We start from the raw sequence: 15,964 nt of genomic DNA on the forward strand, positions 1-15,964 counted from the left end.
GTGTTCAAATATTCCCGCCAGTGGCTGCGCAATGACATCGGCCAGTGCCTTCAGCACCCTCGGATGGAGCTCATCCGGGCCTGCCGACTTAAACGCATCCAGTTCCTCCAAGTGACTCTGCACCATCTCAGGGTCTACGCTTGGTAGTCTGGCGCCTTGCTGCTGCCTCTCTACAACCCCAGTGAGAGCCTTGTCGTGCCCCTCGCTTAGGAACACTGAGGCAAAGAACTCGTTGAGGAGTTCAGCCTTGTCCCCCCTGTCTGTCACCAATTGCTTATGCCCATTTAGTAGGGGTCCTATTCCTCCCTGGGCCTTCCTTTTACTCCCTATATATCTAAAAAACAATTTTTTGTTATCCTTAACTTGGGATGCCATCCTCAGCTCCATAGTAGGTTTGGCCTGTCTAACTGCCTCCCTACAAGCGCGAGCACCCAAAATGATGGGTCTCTTATGGAAACTGGCCCACCCACGGCCTTCCTCACTCTCTTCATCAGTAGCAATAATACTTTCATCATGTCCAGGAGGCCTAGTCACAGGTCACTCTGAAAGGTGCTGTAAAAACACAGATGGTATGTGCCCGATTGCTGCATGCAATTTTGCAGGTCCGCTGGCCTCAGCTGGGCATTCAGCATGGGGTACTGCAGGTCCCTACAGCAAAACCACTGATTGCCCTGTGTGCCGACAGAAGGGACTGGGAGAACACATCCTCACCTTCATCCCTGCCTTGAGACCTGAATCCATAGGATTACTAGCCTCCTGCAGCACAACAGAGGGGACAGAGGGATAGGTCAGTGTCTGATTGCTAGCAGACTGCTTCTTGCTCAAGTGGCAGGGGGGTGAAAATACCTTCCCTGGGATGTTTCTGGACCAGTCGCCCTTACCGGAAGGAAAGAGACCTCAGTTCCCAATATGAGTGTGTGGGTCTTGAGTGGCTAAGGCCATGTCTATATGGGAAGCCTGTTGGTCAAGTCTACTGTAATGCTCAGAGTAGATGGCCTCCTGAACTGGGAAGCAATGCAGTCACATCGGTGCAGTGTTGCAGGGCCTGTGGACGGGACAATAGACCCCATCAATTTGCAGTGCTAATTAGCCAACCCAAAGCATCACATACACAAAGTTTCACATTTAGGACGCAACCTACTCATAGCAGCATGGCATCCTGAGGGCCCCATTGCCAGGCCCAGCAAGTTTCTCCTGCAGGCCATGGCTTAGGCCAGCTGGTGAGGCAAATGGGTTAAAATAGTTATGAATATACCATTGGAAAGCAGTGCCTTATTGGGGTAAAGCCCAGGCCTGTAAGAGGTGAGTGAATTGCACAGTTCAGGGGAAAAAATAATTTCCCTGCCCACTGTGCCTGTGATGGTTAACTCAGCTACTGCTGAAGACAGTGGAGGGTTGATTTCACTATGGATTCCCACATAGGCTGGGTCAGACTCCAGTTCCACTGTACAGAGGAGGGTTTTTGCACCAAACCTGAAGTCTTTCACTGCTCCCCCTAGCAAAAGTATGCCCTGCCGCATGTAAAGGAAAACAGGCACTCACCAGACATAGGGTAAAGCAGAAAGGGGAATAGTGGGTTTGGATCCAACTCTCTTGGGGGGCAGCCAGGACCCACACTTGGCAAAGGGGTGACACCCCTGGGGCTGGAGAGGGGGTTCACAGTAACAACAACGCCGAGCAGGTCAGGAGCAAAGCGGGGAAGAGAACTTGTATCGCCAGTGCGGGGCCATAACCGATGGGCTACCCCAGCTGTCAACAACACTTGGTGGTTTCTTTTAGGGTTAAAGAAGGCTTAGGGAGGGAGGCTGCTGGAGGAGCCGTGTTGTAGGACGGGACACATCAGAGCCATGCTCGGAGGAAGACAGAAGCTGAAGGAGCCTTAGCAGCTGGCAGCATTTGAGACTGGGGAGGGATTTTTCCAAGAAACAGAGCAAACTGGGTCTTGCTTCATGTTGCAGGTTTTAGCACGAGCCATGGAGGGCTTGTGTAATTCCCCAAAGAGTCTCCTGCTGATTTTGCGAGGAGCTCCGCGCCCAGGGAGCAGGCAGGCAGGCTGCAGCAGTGCAAGGCTGCCTCATCGCTGCTTGGAGCTCCGGTCTCCTCCTGCCACAGGGAAGCTCCCCACATGTAGGACGCCTGCGCCAAACGAGCCAGGCAGGGGAGCATCTTCTCACACACCCCTAATGGCCAAGAGAGCTTGTAACTCAGGAAGCAGCACGAGGATGGGGTTTGTCTGCTCACTGCTCACTCCTCCCCCAGCGAGGTCCATCCGTGCAAGCCAAGCCCAGGAAACTCCATCCCTCTGGGGAAAAGGAAAGTCCCAGCCTTTAAAACTTCTCCCTTTGGTGCAGGGGCTTCTCACATAGCCCTCTGCATATCTTAAATAAGCATTTTCAGGCTCTCTCAGAATGAAATGCTAGCTCTCTACCCCCACAGACACTGATGGCATAAGGGGGCTGGAAGCACAGGTCATTCACAAAGCCACACATCCCACAACTTTGCAGTGGGATAAATATGCACCAGCTCATGCAGCGCTGAGCCTCGTCACCACTTTAATGCACAGAGCTAGGGGTGGAGTGGGACCAGGCCTGGCACCAGAGACATGATGTAAATTTAATCCGAAGATCCTCATTCAGCTACTTCATTTGTACAAATCCAGCACTCAGACACGGAGGCCTATTTGTCCCCTGTAGGGATATCCTCTGTCATGCCACACAACCGGGGGTGACCGGCTGTGTGGCAGCAGAAGGGCTACCTTTGGAGACAGCCCGGCATAGGAGACGGCATCCCTGACCAACTGCACCTGCAGTGTTGAATAAAGCTGTAGGCAGCAGCCATCCCCTAATGCCAACTGGTCTGGATTCAGGGTGCAGCTTTCAAGAGAGCCCAGAGAGGCACCAGCGTTAGCACAATCCCTTCCCAGACTTGGGAAAGAGCAGCCTGCTTTGCACAGCTTTGCTTCTAATCCCTCACTCCCAAACTGGGGACTTGGACTCCGCAGAAAAGCAGGAAGGAGCAGCTCCCTCTGCCGTGCTCATCTACCATGAAAGGAAAAGCACAACGGGCTTGTACAGAGCTGCATCCTGCAACCCGTGAGGGTAGGAAGCAAGGAAAACTTTTCCCCCTCACCAAGTACGCACTGGAGGAAGGAGAGATGAGCCGCGGCACATAGACCAAGAAGTGGTTCCTGGCCCTAAGCACCACACAGAGTGTCACAGCCTCATCTACCTACGTCTGCTCTTGTCTCAGCTGACAGTGGTGTTGAGATGCACAGCCTCCCTATGGGAACAGGACATAATCCTCTTAGCAGATGATGCACAGAGAAATCAAGCCACTGGCCCAAGGTCTATGCCTGGACCTGGAGCCGAATGCAGCTCTTCCAACTCCTAGGCTCATGCCCTATCCACTAGACCCATTTCCACTCTTCCACCATGTGAATGATCCCCGTCTGCAGCCAACACAGCTCTGGAATCGTGATGGGCAGGTCTGATGCATGTCGTTTTTGCCGTAAAAGCTCACATCTGAAGGATTTTCATACCGTATAAATCCAAGCTCAATTTACTGCAAGTTGCATCCTCCAGGGAGAAGGACACCCCTGTCCAGAAAAATACCATTTGCTGATTTTCATCCTTTTGATTTATAGAGCTTATAAGTCAAGAGATGTTCCTCTCCTCTCTAGGTTGGGAAAATACTGACAGCTCCATCTATCACGAGGCTGTCAGGGGTCCAGTGCTTTAAATAAGCTATTAAACTGAGATCTAGCTGGTTAACAGTCATAACAGATGAGAAATAAGAGTTTACTTACTTCAGTGCCCTGTGAAATGAATTTCCTTTTAATGAGTTAGAACCAGAGGGAGAGATGGGTATTGTCTGGGAAATGTAAAGATAATTCTGATCCTGGAGCTGTTCTACGCATCATCTATAAATAATCCTCCACGTATGTTATGCTGAAGCTTGAATCCATCTTCATTACGGACGTTAAAGGCTAATGGTCTCACAAACACCAGGTGGAGGAGATTGCTGTGCATCAATCCAATCAATAGCCCGAGCTTTTGGGACTCCTACAATAACAGCCACGCGATGGCTGGAGGCCTTTCATAAGGTGCACAAGAGCAGCACAGGAGTAATTTTACCTCCCTCCAATAAAAGGGAGGCAGATGATTGTACAGAGATGCATTTAAAGCTTGGAAGAACGCACAGCAGCTCTCGCTGGACCGACATGCTTGCAGATTGAATTTTTTACAGCTGTCACATCCCCCCCCAGCTCCCAATCAGCCAGTATGTTCAATGACTTTGTTTATAATTTGCTGACACTAACTCTGCATCCACGTACCGGCCTTGATTCATCAGCTGGCTCTATCCATACTTCATTGATTGCCTTCTGCACCACACACACTGAAGGCAGACAGGCCCACTGTATTTGTACTGAAAACACTACACATCATACATTTTATTTATTACAGTCTTTGCCTTGATCCCAGGTACACAGGCTAGATGCTCATGCATTTCTTTTGCACCATTGACCTTTGGCTTTCCACACTGGTTGTAACTTGCTGGTCTGCAAAGGACTACTGCAAGCACTTTTAAGAAGCACTTTGGTCTCAAATTAAGCTCCCCCAAACAGGACCCAGACCTTGTGCGCAGGCAGAAACTTCATCCAGTCATATACCCAGTCTGTGGAAAGACTTTCTACTACAGGCAATTAGATTCCTCTACGAGTCCTGTGCACCAGGCCACCGTGTCCTCAAAACATGCATTGAAACCTCCATCATGCCCGAGCAGTGACTGACACAGGCGACAATGTCATCTATTTTGTCAGCATTTCATTCTGCTCTGAACTCCAGTAAGGAAATCCAAGCACTTTATCTTATTTAGGCAGCTCAGTGTCCTTGTCATCTTTTCCTGTTTGATTTTTGCTAGCTCATTTTGCCCATTTCAAGTTGATCATCCATCTCTTCCCCCTTTTGCTTTAATCCAATCTCATATCGCATTTCATCTGGACCGCTGTTGATTGATTTCAAGCAGCAAATTGCACAGTGTTGCACCGTAGGCATGTTAAGCTTTCCCTTCCCGCCCCTGAAATGCTTAGATTTAGTCTCCAGGCACGTTAAGGGGTCAGTTTGATTTTCTGGAAAGCACTGGTGTATTCAGCTGAAATAGCCCCATTTGCCCTTTGGAATTTGGTCATTCAAACCTGGAATTCGATAAACTTGGGCGAGGCCAATAGCTTTGAAATTTAGCAAGGTCACTAAGGTTTGTATGAAATGGTTTGCCCTGGGTAGCCTGGTGAAAATGCACCCACCCATTAGGCTTTGGATTAGTCTCATGAAACAAACTCAACATGGCAAAGAGGATACAAATGTTTACATGAACCTATATCAACTTTGAATATCAACTTGAACTTTAAAACTACAGAACAAGAAATCATTCATGGATGGGATTGTGTACGGTGTGGTCTTGAGAGACTCTGGATTCTTCTCCCATTACCTGGCCTAGTTTTTACAGTCCCGCAGAGGGTTAACTGCTTTGTTTAGCCCCTTTCCCTCGAACTCACCTTTCCCACTCTCAACAGTGCCCTATCTTCCTCCCACTTTCCATATCCTTTGTATTTAAAATGACCTTATTCCCTTCATTTTAGCACCCTTGCTGTCCACAAGTCCATGCATAGCATCTGGCAAAGTAGGCTGTATGAAAGCTCATGCCTCTCTGAACAAGTTAGTCTATAAGGTGCCACCCTGCCCTGCCTTCTTTCTATATAGACCTAGTAATCCTCATTTAAAAATGTGTCCTGTAGTACGGGGAGTGCAGCACACAGTCCCATAGCATGCATCTTGGGTACCTGTAGTTGGTACTGGGATCTTAATATAGGAATAGGAGTGGCTTTGAGACAGGCAGTTGGGGGCTGGGGGGAAGGGAGGGGCAAAATTTCATTACGCAAAAAGCATGTTGAAGTTTCAAAATCCGTTTTGATCCTGACAAAGAACCAAAACCAGAGATAGAGATCTTTTAAAATTCACCCAGCGCACATCCACGCTCCAGAGCCCACCTGCAATGCGTGTTCAATTTCTGTAGAGCAAAGCAATGACAAAGAACCACCCCCAGTGGTTATGAATAGGGACCTACCCAAATCACGATTGCACGGATTTCGTGGAAATCACGTAATCAGGCCATCTCCACAAAACCCGCAGGAAAAGATACCTTACTAGAAGTAAAATGTTGGTTCCCCAATGGGAGCCAGCAGTCCTCCTGGCTGCACGAACTGCTGGGCGGAAGGGAGGAGGGGAGCTGCCGACATGAAGGCGATCGGGCAAGATGGCTGTCACCCACATCTCTCAGTGCTCATTGGCGGAGAGGGCTGTCCTTTGTGAGGCCCTGCCCCTCTGCACCAATCAGCAGTGGGGGTGAAGCCAATGGGCCCCCCTCTGCCAATCAGATGTGTGGGGGATGCCCAGCGATAATAAGCCTTCAAAAATGATGGGCAGCCCTGTGATCCACCTGCGAAATAGGCTGGCCGCCTCGAGTTGGGTAACTCCCTAGTTATGAACAAGGCCAGCGACCAGGAGAGATGCTGCCAGCATCAAGGTAAAGCTTCTTTCCTCGGCCATTCCTCCGAGGTGAAGTTTTATCTTGGCTGGTAACCAATGGCATTGGCTTAACCAGGCCATACACATTTCCTGGATCTATCCAGGTATTTATGTCTTCTGCTACCGTTGTATCGAGGTACATCATAGCCTTTACTGATCCTCACAGCACTCCTGCAAGATTTGAAAACCCCATTACTTTTTAGCCAGGAAACACAGTGCAGAAAGGCCAATGCCCAGATGCAAAGGCATGCAAGTGCCTAACTCCCAACTGAGATCACCCTAAATACTTGTGAGGCCTGGGGCCCAAATGTCTCATGCAGGGGACACAGCAACGCAGTAGCTGAGCAGGAACTTGGCCTGGTTCTACCTAGCCCGGCTGAGCACTCCAGCCACTGGATGGTCCTTCCAAGCCCCGCAAAGTTGTCCTGCTAGTGCCAGATCAATAGTTGGCTCAAAGGCCTCCAAGCCTGCAGCCTGCTCCGTGTAGTCGGTCTCATTAAGAAATGCCATGCTTGCTTGCTGCTTTGGCCATTTGCATGGGAAGTGACCTTTTTCCACTGACAGACCTGCCGTGCTGACTTTGTGATTTCTCAACACCCCGCTTCTGTGGAGGCAGTGCTCGCAGTGAAATTTATAAGGCCATAAAGAAGTTATTTTGGGAAAGCTATTCAAAAGCCGCATTATCTCACCTTCCCTACATTTGCATTGTCATCATGATACATCAGCCCTCTCCTGCAGTTTCCCAATGCACTGTAGCAGTGACGGGGACTTAACCGTGACCCATCAGAAGGGTGATGGGAAGAGCCAGGAAGTTTTAAAGAGTTTGTTGAGGAGTGTGGCTAGAGAGTCACAGGCTGAGCTCACTTCTGGAACCTAGGTTAAGGTTGCAACTGGGCTAATGAAGGGAATGTGGGCTATTTAGGACAAATTTACTATTTGTGATGATCAGCTCTCAGAAGCCGCAGTCAAGGACCTGGACCCTACTGTACCAGGCCCTGTACAAACAAAAAGAGTTGGTCTGTACCGTCAGGAGCTGACAATTTAAATCTACAGCAGAGACCACGGTGGAGACTAAGTAAGTCAGAGATGCACAAGCTTTTGTGAGCCCAAGCTTACTTCGTGCAGGTGGGGACCCAAGGAAGCCATGAGACCATACTAGCTACTACAAATCATCAGCCTAAGCCTGCACAAAGCCAGTCAGTCCTCTCCAACTCATATTTCCTCAACCCTGCTGTAGACATGGGGTTTTTAAAAGCCCCTGGTGTTGGCCTAGCTCCAACAGGATTGTTAGTGCAGCTTATCAGCAGCTCTGACAGCACATTATTTTGTAGATCAGTGCCGTTCTGTGATACTGCAGCACAGGGAGGTGGAGGGACCTTTTCAAGGTCACCCATAAGGTCACGGCAAAGCAAAGCATTTCTGGAGCCCCTAACCTGTGCTCTACTTACTGAAATGAGCTGCTTTCCCATACAGGAGATGTTACCATTGACCTAACAGGAGCAGTTAGCCCTATTCCAGTCTCTTTTGCACATCCAATCCATTATATGACATCCACTCTCAGATACAGCAGCTGATTAGTTTTGTAAAATCAATTTTTTGCTATAGGCCTAATACTTTCTTTGTAGTTAGCCCATTGTCTGCAGGGAGATTGGGCGATGGAAGTCCTTTTCCTTTGCGCTTTGTCCCAAGGCAAAACACTTAATCAATACAAAAGAAGACAAATTGCAGGGAACATTAAGGCTGCATGGCAAAGAACTTAAAGAGTTAGGATCTGGCTAGGTTAGCACTGAAGTCCTTCAGATCAAGCTGATGGCATTTATCAAGCACTCGTATTTGTACCAAGCAATACCAGGCGGGGGTTTTCTTTTAGAAAAATGCAAGAGATGTGATATCTGGGAAACCTGCTATTTGCACTTTTCTTGCCACCATAAACACACACAGGCATGAGCTGAAGCTTTCTGTGATTTCATACAGTCAGATGGACTCGTTTATGGAGGAGACTTCTGAAAAGTCAGGCCACGAAGCAAGGAAATAGCCAACATGACAGTCACCATTCAGGCAATCTCTATCTCAGAGACTGGAGCACGTTCATCTGCTTCTGTGGGGGAGGGGAAGGCAGAATTTGCTGCCGTGAAACACAGATTAGAAATATTCAGTGAGCAAGTGGGCTACAAATTCTCCATGGGCTTAATTCCAAAGTCCGCTGAAATCCAAGCCTGAGAGCTGGCCGTAATGCACTCAGCCCCAGCTGGTGTCCCTCTTAATGACAGCCATTACCATCTAAGGTATCCGGATCATCAGATTTGAGGCTGTTTAGTGTCTGGAACCTCATTTCTCACTGTTTCCATGTAAGGCCAGTCATCGAAGAGCACGAAGCTCGCTGTGGAAATCTTTGAAGTACAGGTGATTTGTGGCTAAATGAATTAGCTTCCTTTCAACACTAATTATTTTAACAATTGGATGTTTTCCTCCTTCTGGCTGGGGAAAGCCAAAGAGGCATATGGGAGTCATGTGCTCACTGAAATTAAATGAGATCCAGGTGCCTAACTCCCTTATACTCCCTGGACAATCCTTTTGTTTGCAAGCAAGGGTTTCGCTGGCGTTCTCCCTGTGCCTGTAATGCTTTCATACAGCTGAAGGAGGCATCTGCTCTGATGCCTCCATCATTTCTAATGCTGTTAAGTTTTCCCAAGTTCAAGGTTTTTAGAAGAAAAAAGACATAGCAAATGGAAATAAACACAAGCCTGCCAATACCTACTCCCTTTTCCTGCCATGCCAGAAGTGTACGTGCGTTCTGACGTCTGCATGATCTATGTAGCTACATAACCAACAATTGCTGCTTTCTGCCTAGTCCACTTATCAGAAACTTTTCTCGTGCAAAGGTTAGGCAGTGATGGTGTGATCATTACAGTGCAGACCGTTACGGAGGGGCGATGCACACACTGTCCTCTTGGGAAACTTTACTTTTGTTCCTTCTTGCTTGGCCACTCACTAAATCTAACATAGAAAGTGTCACTCTGATAAGACAGACAACTGCCCTCAGTTTGTGGAGAAAAACCATGAGATGGAGGCAGAATAGGTAACTGCAATAGTTGGGAAGAGATCCAATAACCAGAGAAGCTGAAAGAGAAAGTGAGTAATGGGCAGTGCAATAAAGATAATATATATGACTATCTTTCTGATCATTTATGACAGCAGAATGTTAATAGGAATACTAATAGTCTTAGCCGTTCGTTCGAGTTTCATCCATTTTTAGCAACTTGCTGGTACATAATAGATTAGCTACTTACAGCCTGCTGCTTGCAGCTAGAGACATGATGTGATCAAATCTAAGTTCCTCTGTCTACTGTACGGTGGAGTGGCACAACTTTATTGGGCTTTCAGAAATCCAATTTTACTGCGTCCAATATTGCGAGTTCATTAAACCTGATTTGAATCGACAAACGGCCAGAAAGAGAGTCCAGGACGGGGGTGGGAAATAAAGGAGTTTAATAAAACAGATCTGAGAGATAAAGATCTACTTTTATTCCAATAAACTTCATGTGTCAAGCCGTTGATGGCAACATCAAGGGCAGAACATGGCTCCAAGCTCGTAACAGTCTAAAAATGAAGAGAGCAGGCTGCAAGCAAGATGTTATTAAGTGGATGGGCTGAGATTAATACTGTGGTCCTGTTAAAAAGCCCGTGATATTGCTCTCTGGTGCATCGTGGTAGGGTCTGGGGGCAAGTCGCTGAGATGCTCAGCCCTTTGTGCCAGCTGCCATTTAGGCAACTTATTCTGTGGATGTCTCCTGGGTTGGAATTTCTTGGAGACGCCAAGGTTCAAGCGCCAGCCTCAGAGGAGGGTGAAAGGAAATCCAGCTGTGGGGAGCTGGAACCTGTGCCGCACCTCTCGTTTTCAGATCTACGCACCCAGAGTGTGGTTATGCTGAGGGCCACCTCAGTGCCTTTGTGGTGTTAGAGCCAGCGCAACATGAAGCAGGTTCAAGACTCCTGGCAGTGCAACTAATGCCACCTCCCCTCGAAAGGTGATGCCCTGCGGGGAGTCAGGGGTACAAAACTGCTGGTGCCAGGGAGCAGGGGGCATTGTCCTGCCCGCTCTCTGACCCCTCTGGGAGCGCACAACTGGACTCCTGAGCCCTTTTACTACTAGAGCAGGCACTGGCTGGCTAAGGACCTTTCCCATAGCCATTCCTACCATGATCTACCACAGGTGAGACCAGCACATGTGCCGGGAGCAGATAAGTCTGGACCCAGCAAGGGGCAGGGAAGAGGCCTTGTCTGGCTTTACTACCCAAGGAGAGCAACCTTCCTTCATTCATGCAGACCTCCCATCCTTTGGCTTCTCCACCTCCCAGTCACAGAGACCCGTGACTCCGACCCCGCTCCCCTTCTCCGGTGCAGCCCTTGCCTGGACTCTACAAGCGGTATCCGTGTCCCTATTCACTCTCCCAGAAACTACTCCCCTCCCAGCCCAGCAGAAAAGCAAGTTTTGGCTCAGCTGCCAGCTCTTTCCCAGCCTGGCCCTGAACCCCACTGGAGCTGCCCTACACAGTCCCTGGAGGGCCAGCTCTTGGCCTGGAAAAGCTTCCTCCCTCCACTCCAAAGCAACAGCCCCCCATGCTACTGCCGGCTTTAAAATCCTCCTGTTCTCCAGCTGCAGCTTCCTGAGCCCAGGGGATTCCCAACCCTGGTGGTTTTTTATGGGTTTTTTTTCTTTCTTTCTTTCTTTGCACTTTGTACTGTCTTTATGATGAACCAAAAAAGACTTCAGCACTTGGAGTCTCTCCTGCATATTAACCAGCCCCAGCCTGTACATAGGTGCGTTATAAATTCCCTCCCTCTTTCTCCAGTGCGGCAGCTCAGCATTGTCAGAGCCATATATAAAACCTGTTGTGATGATTTATCCCCAGCCAGGGTGTTAAATACAAACAGAAGCACTTGGGGAACAGAATCTGTTTCAATACCTGTCTGAAAACTGCAGGGTCCACACAAACTATCTTCATTAATCAGTCACGCGGGGAAAACTCAGTGTCACCCTCTCGACTGCATTATTTGGAGACAAGTTAGAGGAATGCAGGACTGGGCAGACTGGGCAAGGCCACCCAGCCCAAGCACTTCTCTGAAAGGGGGCTGGTGTCACTTGCCTCCGACGAAGGTACAATGTGAGCAGTGGGGGAATTTCTTCCTGACCCCCGTCAGAAACTGGGGCATGACATGGGGTTTTCATTCCCTCTAGAAGTCTGGTACCCTTCCATCCCCGCAGTGAAGAAATCCCTTCCACTGGAAAACATCAGCTTGTCAATGCTTACGTCTCCCCCCAGCTCTGCCTTCATCAAGGGGTTCATCTAGGAGCTCTCCGCTCCAGAATGGGATTGCTGATCCCAACGAGGAGGGTAGTGCCCGCTCCGAGCAGACAGCTGGGCAGGGCGCTCACCCGGCGCATGGGAAGCCAGGTTCAAGCCCATGCTACAATTAAGCCAGAGGTTGACCCCAGGCCTCCAGTGAGCCCCCTGACCCCAAGGCTGCAGGCTATTTGGACACAGGTCTCATCCTGCACAAGGAATGCAGACTTCCAGCCTGTCCCGGCATGCAACAAAGCAAAAGGATGGTGATGATGAATTCCAGATTTTCCCAAAACACCATTTTTGTTTTCCAGCCCACCCACCCTCATGGCTGGCTCAGGACCGTCCCAGGTAGTTAGTGGCTCGGCCCCATCCAGGCAGATGTGCTCAGCCGAGTATGGGAGCTGGAAGCTGAGGAACGTTTCTACAGGATATCACTGGGGCTCTACCCAACTTGAGGAGGCGGCCGGCCGATTTCGTGGGCAGATCCTGGGGCTGGTTGCCATTTTCGTGGATTGAGAGTAGTGGGACCCCCCTGTGCCTGTGATTGGGACCTGGTGGCGCTGCCGCGCACCACTGATTGGTTGAGAGGGCTATCCCTCATGCAGCCCTATTGATTGGTGGAGAGGGGTGAGGCTGCACAAGCAACCCCATTTTATTTTCAGCAATTTTATTTTATTTATTTTTGCAACGAGCCTGCCAAAAATCACAGAGCCTGCCGCTTTTGCGGAGCTCACCCAATTTTGCATTTTCTGTGAAAATTGCACAATTGCAAATTTGGTAGGTCCCTACATATTGCACCGGTCATTAGAGAAAGACCAGGTGACCACCTCTCCCAGGTCAACAGCAGCTGTTACAGACATTTGTGGCTTTCTGCCATAAGGTTTGAAGTGTCGTGTAGTTGTGCAGGCTTGATCAACTCAGACCATTTTTAAAAGACACTCCCAAGGACATGCACAGGACAGCAGCGTTCAAGCTTCACAGATTGTCTTCACTGGACCGGGGCCCAAGGCGTAGCGGCTTCGCTTCAGAGTTTTGACCTTCTGAAAACCGCACGTTGTCACTTTCCTAATATATACATTGAAAGTTGGGTGCAAAGAACCACAGAGCCCAACCTTCACGATTGCTCCTGTTTGAAAAGGTTGCTTCAGCCACGTTCCCTGTTTAATAAATTGGGCAGGGTGCTGGGCACAAGCGGGGGTGGATGCTGAGTGACTGAGGCCCGCTGAGCCCTGAACAAAGCCGTAGCAAAAAACAAAGACCACGGATTTGTGGAACAATCAACAGACAACTTTGAATGCTGGTGTGTCCAGGGGACCATATCTCAGGAACCCAAAGCTCAAGAGACCAGATATAGATCATTAACCCCCTCCTACCCCACCACCACCCATGAAGTACATTAGATTTCCAGGCAACTGGAATAAGCCAGTAGTGCTCTAGAAATTGTTGTACAGACTTTGGATGTCCTGTTAGACCAGCAGCATGCAGAAGGCCGGGCAGTTGGGGGGTGAGGGACTGACCAAGCAAGGACAAGCCTGAGCCTGTGCTCTGCTTAGCTCCCCAGACCTCAGGCCAGGGCACCTTAGTGAAGAATCACGGCCCTCGGAGCCGAATTAAGTGTGTGCAGGCAGACATGCTCACATTTTATTTGCAGAACCAGATATGCACGGGCAGATCTCTAGGCTGGGCTTGCAAAACAAATAGACATTTCTTTATGTAGATTCAGGACTTATGTACACTTATGGTTTTGTCCACATACACGATACGCCTGGTCTTAGGCAGTGAAAGCAGCAAAAACATGATGTTTAGAGCAACGAATAAAATCAGAAAGACTCCATTCTCCTATGGAGCACCCATGAATGATAGCAGGCATGATGGGGATTCGCATATAAACAAGAACCATCCATGCAGGCTGGGAGGTCCTAGGACATCACGCAGTCCGTGTATATATAGTCGCCATCAGCAGCTTTGATGTGTACTGATACCACATGCCGCATGCACCAGTAATAGCCGGGGATCGCTGCCGGGTGCCGTGTTCAAGCATAAGAAGCCAAGACATTCTGGGAAAAACATCTACTCTCTGCAGTATTAACCTAGACTTTTTGCTGAACACTGTAAGAGGGTTGTATGCAAACAAGTGCTTTTATGCCAGGTTGGGCTATACAAGGAGCGTGGGTGAACAGATTTTGAAAACACTTGGATAGAAAACATTGCTCCATTTCTCTCTCTCAACCCCTTTGATCTATAACAGTCATAAACCAAAGTAATTTTATTTAAAAGTTCATTGCTTCACTATTTCAAAGGGCTGATAATAAGCTAAGAATTTAATCTCCAAAAAAAGAAGGGGGAGGGCAGTGGAAATGACCACTCCTATCAAGTCTTCTAGACATCACAAATATTTAAGAAATTAGGAACAGAGGATCTCTTTTCACTGTAAATATTGTGTATTGGGATGTTAAGCACCAACCGAGCAACAAATAGGAACCAGTGTTCACATGAAATCTATTCACGTTTAGATAATATTGAGCCATGATAAGATTGAGCCACTATATATAGTCTCACACTTGACACCTACAAGATCTCACAAATCATGTTATCAAGCCCATTTAATTTAGTGTTCCCTTGTCCCACTTCCCTACCCAAAAACCCTTCAGCACTTTATAACCAAAGCAAAACCATTTTTTATACGCCCTTAATTAAGTGCATCTTGGCAGGGAAACCCAGAGATACCGTACTCTCCTGCAGACAGGATTTCGACTAAGAATTTCCTCTTAGCTTTCGAGTCAGAGATCCGCCTGGAAAAAACCCTCATGATCTCTTCATTACTGCAGGCACTTCCCTGAGAACTGCAAACAATAGACCTAACTCTGACGAACCCATGGGAACTCTGCCACAACGAGCCGGCTATAACTCCATAAGCTCGTCTGGGTCTGATGTCCATTTGTTTGACTCCACAGCCCTTACTTCCTCCCTCATTGCAATACACACACTCAGACCAGCCTCTCAATCTTCACCAAAGCCAAAGGGAAACCCCGCTTTCTCTGGTTTATTTTTATTTTTAGCGTATTGGTTAGCACTGGACAGCATATGGATTGGAGCCCACTTCATGCCAGCCGAGAGCTTGCTGTAAGGTCACCTATCCTGGCATGGGACCTCGTTTTTCCTGCCACTTCCTGATGAATCACAACTCAGCAATGACAAGCGCGTAGCAGGGATCGTGGTGAGAGCAAAGTGGGCTTGGCTATGGATGGAAAGGTTCAGCTCATCTGTCACAGTGGACAGGATGCCAGCTGGCTTCACTTGGATACTGGAGAGTTTTGCTTTTTGCCTTTGGATGCTTTGGGAGATTTTAAGTGCTTCTGGAAGACGTCAAACTGGTTAGCTGTTCACAGCAGGGCAGTGGGTGCCAGCAGGGCAAGCTTCCCTACGCTGCTCCTACATTGGGGAACTTTTCCATGGAAGCCCCTGAGTTAAACTAAGTAGCTGAGGGTCCTGCTCCATTCACTGCTGTGCCACGAGTGCCAACACAGGTGCCAGTCAATGCCTCTGATATCCCCATCATAGTCAATCTGCTGGAAGTCAGGCAGGGAACTCTAAGAAATCACCCCTGCACAGTGGTACGCAAGCTGGATTTGAGACTGCAGCCTCCATGCCAGTGTCCCAACAGGAAGGACTTCTCAATATGTTGGGGATGCCAGCAGCCAAATTATAACATTGACGGCTCTACCAGGCCAGTTGTCTTTGATGCAGACAGTCTAACAGTTGCTACCCATGTTTGTCATCTTTCCGTGGCTAGTCCATGCCGTTCTTGCACAATTCATTCGAATGCTGTTCAGTTAGTTACACCTCCGATAGCTCCCTCCACTCCCTGCCATGCGTTTTGTTAAATACAATACTCTGCTCTTTAGGGAAATGCATTGATTTTAAGACCGTTACTTGTAAGCGCTGTTGACAACTGCAATTTGAATCAGGCAGCCAGGATAATCAGACGGGTGATAAGACAACAGAATCCATTCCACTGCTGGCTGTGCAGCT

At 48.6% G+C, this 15,964-nt stretch overlaps 1 protein-coding gene across 1 annotated transcript in view; it reads right to left on the reverse strand.

Moving 5' to 3' along the window:
• Window positions 1–15,964, reverse strand: part of TMEM260 (transmembrane protein 260) — a 189,868-nt gene that overhangs the window by 171,444 nt on the left and 2,460 nt on the right. The window lies entirely within an intron of this gene.

This window comes from Alligator sinensis, unplaced genomic scaffold (genome assembly GCF_000455745.1).
Source record: "Alligator sinensis unplaced genomic scaffold, ASM45574v1 scaffold13_1, whole genome shotgun sequence".
NCBI classification, from domain to species: Eukaryota; Metazoa; Chordata; order Crocodylia; family Alligatoridae; genus Alligator; species Alligator sinensis.